This window comes from Chelon labrosus, assembly GCF_963514085.1.
Source record: "Chelon labrosus genome assembly, chromosome: 10".
Taxonomy (NCBI): Eukaryota; Metazoa; Chordata; class Actinopteri; order Mugiliformes; family Mugilidae; genus Chelon; species Chelon labrosus.
This window is the reverse complement of record NC_140360.1, coordinates 18,302,968-18,312,209: the sequence shown is the minus strand read 5'-3', so window position 1 is coordinate 18,312,209 and position 9,242 is coordinate 18,302,968. Positions and strand designations below refer to the sequence as shown.

The window sequence follows — 9,242 nt, the reverse complement described above, 5'->3', positions numbered from 1 at the left end:
GTACACTAGTTTCTGCTTTTTGCTATCAGTAAGTTGGCACAGAATGAGATTCTGTCTTTTTGTCAGTGTATTTCAGCCTATTTCCCAAAGGACATGGCCCCCTGTGAAACCTTCACATGTGATATCCACAGTTGAACAGTCTCATGTCGTTACTAACATAAACGATAGACATAGGTAGCAGCTGATGCTCCAGCTGGGGTCATACACACACACACATAAACACAGATATTTGCATACATTTGTGAACAGAGACACACCCACACACACGTGACTATATTTTCCTCCACAGTCCAAGGTCATGATTGTGAGTGACAAGCTGACACTGAATCTATTTGTTGCGTACTGGCTCTCAGGTGGTAGCGGAGGGTTTACTCCAACACCGATTTATTATATTAATGTTATTTACGAGACCCTCATCATCCCAGACTCATCCATTAGTGTCTAATCAATCAGGGTGAAGCATTGACAGGATAGGGGACGGATTGCATTCATCATTCTGATCAAGCACATCATGCAAGTCATGAATAATGCTAAAGCTACCTCACAGTCTCTTCCATATGCTGTCCCAAACTGCTCCTCTCCTTTCTCTACGTTCATCCTCCCAAATAAAGAAGATGGTCTCTTGGGGAGGTTCTGGCCTTGCTCCTGGCCAGACAGAGACTAATGACCTCCCTTCCCATTTGCAGTAATTAAATCCTATCTGGAGTGCGTGTGCAACATTCTCTGTACCAGTGAGGCTAAATCTTGGGTGAGGGTGGAAAGTCTTCCATATGAGGTCATGTCAGTTGGTAAGGAATAATGTGTGGGCTCAACATCACTGTGCTCATAATGGAACATCTGTGTGCCAATAACAGTACTTTACTGAAGATTACATACAATGCAGTATCTGTTTACAACAAACAAACCATTGTCTTTGGTTTGCATTACACAGTAAGTTCTTCTATTCTATGCTCAAACAACAATTGGTCAATTCTACAATATCCAAAACTTTCTAACAACAAAACATTCAAGTAACAGATGAAAACACAATCCTCTTAAGTGAATACTGGATAAATAAAACAATGTCCAGTTCCGTTACGTTAATAGCATACATATTCAACAATTATAAGTGGTTAGTCCCGACACTTTAGACACATTAAGCCAGCTGATAAAGGAACCTCTATTTTTCTCCAGTCTGAAATAGTGTGAACTGGTTCCCACAGGAAACCCATGCACTGCCCAGTGGCCCTCCCACAAAAAACCTCCCTCCCTTTCTGTCTGCAATCCCCATTTCTGAAGGACCCCTGAGAGACTGGCACACATCCAATTAGAAACCCTCCTCTCTTTCATCTCTCCAACCTCAAACTCAAGCCAACCCCCAGCCCAACTATACAACTCTGTCTTCTTATCTCTCCTCCCTTTACCTTTTTTCTATTCCATATTCCTTCCTCTATCTTCCCATATCACACACGCCTAAGGGTTTCAAAGCGTGGGCTCCGTGTGAGGGTACTGCACACTGCGACGGGGGGACCCAGACCCACTAGCCTATTTAGAAAAGGAGCCTGGAGAAGAGAGAGGAGGGGGAACGAAGGAAGGCCCCAGAGAATGAGAATGGCGTGTGGGGAGACTATAGACATACCGCTGTTCTCTGATTGCACTGTGGTGTTGAGGTTAAAAGGACCCCCAGGGCAAAGGGACAACCCTTTGAAATTGGGTTTGCTAATGTTTGAATAGATGGCCCATTAAAACGAGGAGACGCTTTTCAGACTCTGCCCCCTGGTTTAATTAATTTAGGTATGATAGGAGGCCCTCCACTGCCAGTCAGTTGATAACTGAGATGAGCGTTATCTATGTAGATTTTCCAAGGAACTAGAGAGGGGTGTACCGGTAAACAGAACACCACTGTCTACATCTACATCCTTGATCTCCTCATCACACCACAAAATGCTCAGGGACAAACTGCAGGACAGAAACAGCAAACACAACCCTCCTTTAGTGGGAGGATAAGGGTGGGGCTAGTCATACCCCTCTGATATGCATGTGTGTGTATGTCTATGGGTGGGGTCAGGGCACCCACCATCTGTCTACTTATAGCTAGCCCAAGTTTATTCCTGCTTGTCAAACATGCTAATATGCATGGAGTATTGCACTTATTTCTTTTGCTCCTCTATATTCCCTTCAACAAAAAGGGTTCACTCAATATTCCCTTTGCACATCAAAGTCCAGGATAGTAAAGCATCAACTAATACGGGAAGATGTGGACGTTGTATTTTAATAAATCCTTAAAAGAACATTGGAAATTATGTCTCTGGCTGCTTCTGTAAGGATTTGTAGATTGCTGGTGGGAAATTGCATCTCCATCTTTTCAAGTTTCAAATCCTTCACTGTCTGGTATTGACGAGCAAACTTGAATGAAATCATTTAACTCACAAAATGTTGATGGGCACCACTTATGGAAGCCAAAATAAAAGCTAGGTAACTCCATAGCCCATTGAATATCATTTCCTGTCTCTGTTGCCGTGGCAATGTCCAGAACAGTGAGAGAGGAAATCATGCATAACGAGTGTTGATGTTAACACATCAGGACAGGCAAGCATATTCCTCTCAATAAAAAAAAACAAAAAAAAAAACAACTTAATTCTTGTTACAGAGAGGTGACAAAACTGATGGATCACATGTGGTCACTTCCTCAGATCCACTGAATGATATCCGGTCAGATGGAGAAGCATTTTTCATATGCTTCCTTTCTGCTATAAAAAGACTCCTCACACGTAAACAGGATGCGGGGCTAAGGGCAGGGGAGGCAAGTTCTGAATAGAAGGAAGAAGAAAGATTTGATGGAGCAGAGGCACAGCAAGATTCTTTTTGATTACAGTGAAGCCACAACCAAGATTTATCATCAAAACACAAAACCATAAACAAGCATTAGAGGCCTGCAACATGTTGTATATGGTGGTGCTATTCTCTGCGAACCGCCTGAAATCTGTAGTAGAGAAGATGAGAAAGGTTTGTGGGCAGTGTGATACAGCCCACATATAAAACTATGGGCTGTTAAAAGTATGATACAGGCAGGATTTACAACAAATAATCACAAACCTCTACCCACATGCCTTCCTGATTTACCCGTTTATATAAGACACCGCAGTCTCAGTACAAATAAATATGACTTCTAATCTGAACTAGTCATTCTGACCGGAACTAAAATGAACAGCAGTTGATAGGTCTCCAGCTAACTAAACCCGTGTTTGAACAGGAAAATAGAAACACCTTCCATAGACATTATGTAACGTGATATTTTTGAGTTACCAAAAGCTTACTCACCAAGATAGAGTCACTGTGGTAACAAACTTATGTAAGACACAGGTCAGTGGATTTTGTTTCACAGCTCAAACAAATATTATAATAATACATCAATTTAATACACAAAAGGGCTACTTATACATTTGTCATAGCCCAACTAGACATGTAGGAGTGAGAGGATAAGAAGCTATTGTGTTTCTTACACTCACACATGTCTAACTCAGACATGTGCACGAACACTGCGCTCTTTGCTGACAGATTTATTATTGTTTATAGTCAGTAAGCGGTATTGCAAAAGGAAAACTGGAGACTTTTGCCTCACTGAATGATGTTGTATTGTCAGAGGCGAACAGTCATTACTATGACCTCATCTTCTGCTTTTAGCCCGGGCTCCTGCCTGATCTGGCCCTAGTCTTCAGTAATTGGATTACACTAGTAGAATCATGACCCTGCTGGGCTGCCATACTGCTTCTCTACGTGCACTTCTGACTTGTATGAATGGTTGAAAGAAATCTTCTAAGAATGGACATATTTTAAAATATATAACTTTATCTGTATCATAACTGTAGGCTTTACAATGGAATACTAAGTATAGTAAAATATATTTAGAATCATCCATGTCACTGTAAATTTTATAGACATAGTTATTTGGATTACCTCATAACTTCATCCATATACTATAACCAGAAGGTGGTATCTTAGTGTGATCTGGTAACGCACCCAAAAATTAGCTTGCATACCCATGAACAGTCACAATGGCATAATTTCAGACAGGCTTTAAAAGAAACTTGTGATGTAGTTTCATTAAGTATTCTCACACATGTAAACAGCCAAAACACCCCAACATACAAAGACTAAATATATGTTCCGTCTAAGGCCTCCCCTGTAAATGCAGGAGTTCACATGTGTGTGATTCCTTTCATTTACACATACTGCAGAAACACTTCATTCTTTAAACATGAAGCCTAAAAACATTCCAAGCAGTCCCCTCAGTGAGGACTGGACCACTCACACAGCCATCCACTAATGCTCCAGAGTAAATGTGGCTTCTCTTTGAACTGTGGAAGGGTGCTGGTGCCGTTTTGTTTATCAGAGTTTAAGACAAATGCTTTTAAAATCATTCCGGATTAACACTGGGCCTTTTTACCTAAAACTAGACTGAGCAGCTCTTTCATTACTTTGCAACACCATATGGTCCTCCTTCTGTAACCCAGAAGGGCAGCATTTGTCTGAGTGAGGGGATCTAGCGAGAAAAAAAAAAAAAAAAGCCTGTCTGGAAATGTAAAAGATACAGTGGAAATGTATTTGTAAAATTATTGTGTGGGTGGTATTTTCAATAATTTGCACATCTTTGAGACTGAGATTCATACTAGGAGATTGCCAAGTCTGACAGCACTCAGACAACAGACTGCTTGGCAGCTACTGGAGTAGGGCAATGGAACGGATAAGGGAGAAGGGCAGTTTCCCAAGCTCACCCAACAGCCTCTGTAGAGCATTGCCCCAAAAAGCACCTACCCGTCCCTGGCCATGGAAGCTATTGAGTGTGGCTGGACCTGGCAGACTCCCAGACTGCCGTAAGCCCTGTGCATAGCGGCTGGGATTCATCCTATTACGCACTGAGGGCAGGGGATTTGGGACTTTATTTAGTGCCATTTAGAAAAGATTACCCATTAACTGCAGTCTTTCCATCCACCAAATGAAATAAAAGGGCCTATCAGAATACCTCTAACAATGAAGAAATGTTTACTTTGAGCTAGTTCACAGATAACATAAATTGAAAGCACAGTGAAAATAAGACAATTATTGTGTCTTGAAGGCTGGGAGTTACGGAAGCTGGGAGTGTAATAAGCTATTATTTATGGCTGAAGTAAGTGAGAGAAGAGGAAAAAAAGATTGTGAATGTGAAAGATAAGCAACTGTTGATATGGCAATCCAATAAAATGAGACCGACTTTATTTATGACTCTTCATATAAGAGACCAGATGGGTTTTGTGTCCTCCTCGTATTTTCTACTGACATCCAACGAACATCCAACCCATTGGACACCACAGAAAGGGCTTAGAGTCACAGCAGATAGCTTTGTTTAAGGACATTGGGATATATCCTTTAGTGGTTTGCCATTTCAAAAGCAACAAAAGTGACCAGTCCTTTCAAATATAACCACAATGGAACGCCTCTCACAATATCTCTTTTGTCATACACTGTGTTCTGCTGCTTTTTAACCCTCTCGTCATCTGTGACACTCAAGACCAGTTAACCCTAGTGAGCTCAAACGCACAAAGGGCCAGAGGGCCAGTCACAGAGAACCCAGGTCTGAGTGAGCCTAACAATATTTAGTGTTCTGATTGTCTGGTTGAATTCCTCAACGTAGTCCACAGCTGCTGCTTCACTGACAGGAGAGCTGTGAGGGGAGGAACAGGGTCTGTGTGGGGCTGAATAACTTAAGTGTGGCCTCTGACAAGTTGCTGCAATGCAACAAGGACCAAAGTTTTGTACTATCTCTGCATAGTAACCATATTGTCTCAGAGTTGGCAGTTTAAAAAAAGAAAGGCCCAGTATCAAAAATAGTAAGAATAAATAGTAAAAATAGAAATGAAGACTATGGGTTGTTGGACAGAAGATGAAGTGTTTGTGGCCACTGTGTTCTATCTCATGACATTCGCACAAACCTGACAAAGGCTGAAGGGCTAAGAATCTAGCCCAGCCCAGGTACCAAAACCTCTCTCGTACAATACAGTAGTCAATAATGGCGCAGACTGCATACAATATCCTTTAGGTCTCTCAAAACTGCATTAACAGTTGGAGGTGTGGCACATGATCTCATGAGTGGCTTAGATTAAGTACCTCAACAACAGCTGAGGCAACACCACCATACAGTCTTACCCTGCTGGAGTGTAGTTCAACACCATTAGCTAACATCAGCTAATTCACCTTGTGACTGAAACTGTATTCTGCAATCTGTAAGATAAGTCAACACAGCTAAATTATATCTTCTTTAGCAGCTAGGCATACCAGCATGCCTTAATCGGAGCACTGTTGGATCACAGAGCAGCTTTATTATGTACATATCGTCTGCTGACTTTAGATATAATAAATAAAATCCTTGAGGAAAAGTTGCATAATCATGAAGCAATACATGCTGACCAGATCACCACTAAGACGTACAAAATCACAGCAGTGTTACAGTTCAAGTCTCTGGGAAGGAGCACTGGGGCAATGGGCAAAGTGACTGATTTATATTGCCCAAGCTAATGGTTAATTCAGAGCAGTACACTGCGTATTACAGTTTGTGATTAGTAGCTGATATCAATGTTCAGACAAATAATAATAGGATGATAAATGTTGGTTGGGGATCTATTCAGTGAATGAGAAAGGAGAAACTCAAGCAGGTTTGACAAAAATCCCAGATGTGCAAATGATCCTGTAAAATACATTATACATGAATATAATAGCCACGTCAGAGATCAGATAAAAAAAACATTCTATGAATACTATTAACCAACGAGCAATTCTAGCTAGCTCATCCCCCAGCAGTCACCCACAAACAGAAAAAGCCGCACCTGCTGAGCAAGCAGCACGGCTGTTCAAATTAATGCCCAGAGCTGGGGCTGTTACTAAGCAACAGCCGTGCACAGAATTCCTCCATCTTCCTGATCTGCCTGAAGAGCAGCGTGTGTGGGGGTGTGTTTAAGTGTGAACATCAGTGTCCAGTCCAAGGATGGGTGAGGGCTGCCTAAATGGCAGAGGAGGTTTGCCCACTGTCACAATGATTTCTGATTGGGTGTTCATTTGCAGGAGGAGACAACAGAGTGGTATGAGGGGATTTAAATCACCACTCATAAACCTGAACAGTTTTCTTTTGTGTTGTGTTTGCGCATGGTAGCAAATAGAGTCAGTGGAGAGGATATTGTGTTAAGCAACCCTGTAAATCATCCAATCTATTTCAGTGTGTCTTCAAAGTCCTCAAAAAGACAAAGAACAACCAAACACTGTTGCTATTAGTGTCAATGGTAGCTGTGTACCAAGGAGAACATGGCATTTATACCTGAGACCAGAGATATAACAGTCTTATTTGCTTCTGTCACAGCTGCCAGCTAGCCACACTGGTCAGTTAGACCTACAAAGGCATCCCACATACGAGAGCAACAAAAGAAGCTGTGAGGCTGACTGATATGGCATTTGTCTTTTCATAATTAAGCAGAGTTTGAATTTGAAGCTTGGACTGCACTTACAAGCTGGCCATTTTGTCATTTTGGCCCTCCTTGTGACTGCAGCTTACCTTGGGTTTGCTCCTCACTATATAATGGTCTACAGCAGACAATAAAGAGGAAGTGGAGAGGGATGTGAGACAAATGTGTTTGTATTTCTCTTGTGATAGCATCACTTCTGGCCTCCATATAGATGCTGGGTTGGGGGTTGAGTCATGGAATAAAGGAACATAGCTATGGTCTTTCAAAGGTTAACATTCAATCAGTGATCTACAACCAACATAGCCAAATCTTGTGGCAAAAGAAGCTTTCAGGAAACAATGAAGTTTATTGCCCACACAGATGGGTTCCATTATGAAAAGTAAAAAAGAACGGATACAATGAGAGTTGCAGCGACGGCTTCTTTTCCAAATAAGACTTCAGCTGGCCTGATTTGAAAAACTAAGAGAATCATTACAATCTCACTGAGTTCTTCTTTTATTCAGCTCTCGTTCGCCGCCATGGTTACTCGTTTCCACTCAGTTTCTTCTATTCAGAGTTTTTTTTTCTGTCATTCCCTTTGCGACAGAGATAGACTTTCTTGGCAAAAATGCATGGGAAAAAAATCAAGGAGCAGTTGCTGAGACAGCCCAAAGACCTCCTCCTCTCCATTTTAACAACCACATGAGAGAGGGCCACAGGAAAATAAGCAGAGAGGGGAGGGAGAAGCAGAGAGCTGGAAAACATATCTGTATCTGTCCCAAAAGCCAGAGAAAGCGATGAGCAGTTTTCTGGCAAGGCACTAAGAGTTTTACCATGAAGTTAACTGTCCCAGCAATTGGTTGTTTTGTCTAGTAGGAGGACACAGGAAGAACCCATAACCCATATCTGAAAGGAGGATGTGAGCAACATGAACAAGACTGTGAAAAGGCGGGGATTTTTTTATTTATTTTTTATTCACCATGACTAGTTGCGAATCTGAGATCAGCAGTTGGTGGGACTTTCTGCATAACGTCACTCTAAAGTATTTTTTCTTCACAGTTTAATCACAATACAGTGAAAAACAGCTTCTGGTGTGTTGACCGACAGTAGGGAAAAAGACCGACCACTGTTCTGGAAAAAACAGACAAGTCCTTTATCTGACTCGTTAGACGAGTGACTTGAAACGTCACTCTCAACATTCTTTCCATTCCCAAAGGGTCATAAAGCATCTGGTCTGCTCTGCAAGTTGTCCACCGCTGTCTCTTTCTAAGCGGGAAGATTTAAAATTCAAACACACTCCCGCCCCTTCCTCCTGATCTGATCTTCAGTTTGCAGACCTTATCAGCTCACAGAACACTTTGTCAAGCTACCTAATGGACATCAATCATCTAAATATTTTGGTTTGATGCAGAAAACCATCAAACAAAACATAAAAAGAATACAAGTGAATGACTCATACTGCTTTTTCATGTACCATATAAAACATTTAAAAAATATTTAACATCACATCATATCTGCTCAGTTCAACTCATAGTTAATATACGCTTAAACAAATGGCCATGGAAACACAGCAGACTAACAGTGAGGCAGACAGGAATGTCTTAAAATAGGACCCATAAGAGCTGCATAAATAAATAAATGTGGCAGTGTACTGGGGGACTCCCCGAGTATGGAGGGGGTGGGGTGTAGAGGAAGCATCCTTTCCTCAGCTTTCAGTTTTGACCTTGTAGCCGAGAGGCTGATGCCTTCCCAAATGTCACCTCAAACCAAGTCATGTGATGAGAGTATACAAAT

The 9,242-nt window shown here is 41.6% G+C and overlaps 1 protein-coding gene across 3 annotated transcripts in view; it reads right to left on the bottom strand.

The window, feature by feature from the left end:
• Positions 1-9,242, bottom strand: part of LOC311494848 (protein bicaudal D homolog 2-like) — a 49,022-nt gene that overhangs the window by 38,975 nt on the left and 805 nt on the right. The window lies entirely within an intron of this gene.